Consider the following 883-nt stretch of genomic DNA (forward strand, 5'->3'; position numbering starts at 1 on the left):
TATAATACTCTTTATTGCCATGGAACTAATGCTTCATTCTAGAGATTTTTAACTTATACCTCTATTTTGCTTTCCTCTCACATGCACAGAGACTATACAGTCACTTCAAAGCTTGCATGTTGAATGAGTGTATACAGAAAGAGGGGTTTCCTTGGAAACACTGAATATGGAAAGCCTTTATATCTGCCTGCTCATCAAGTAGTGAATTGACAGCTGTTTTTCTGTAAAGTTTGTCAGCTTATTTCAGAATACTATGCACATTGTTAATAGGGAAATGCACAAAACATCAGAATTGCTTCACTGGAGACAGTAATGAGGAAGAGACAGCTTCCTATGCTTCACAGATAGCATAACACATTTGTTTTAAAGCCTAAAGAATTTTACATGGAAGTTTGGCCTCTTGGTCTCTTCATAAGGGAATTTCATTCATGGAGATGGATTTGATGAAATAAAAATAAAAATTACTTTTTGTTTGCTTTTATCTCAACATCATTTTTAATTAAATATAAAATAATGTGATTTTTGCTGATGCTTTTTAAAATTGAGTTTTTTACTAGAATGAAGTACAATAATAATTCATGCTTATGCAAAGATATATTATGCTTCTTGAATACTTATGAATTTGTTGATTAGGTCAAAATCAATGAGAAATTGTTTTATCTCTTGCTTGTTGCATAGCAGAAATACATATAGGTGACTTTTTGGCAAACTAGATAGAATTTCTTGTGTTTGTAAACCTTTCTTAGAGCATTCAAATTAATTCTTTAGATTTATTTGATTCTAGCTTTCCCCGCCAACAGTCCGCGAAGTTTCCCTTTTCTCCACATGCTCACCAACATTTGTTACTTCTTATCTTTTTGATAACGGCCATACAACAGGTGTG

This window comes from Ovis aries, chromosome 18, assembly GCF_016772045.2.
Source record: "Ovis aries strain OAR_USU_Benz2616 breed Rambouillet chromosome 18, ARS-UI_Ramb_v3.0, whole genome shotgun sequence".
In the NCBI taxonomy this organism is placed as follows: Eukaryota; Metazoa; Chordata; class Mammalia; order Artiodactyla; family Bovidae; genus Ovis; species Ovis aries.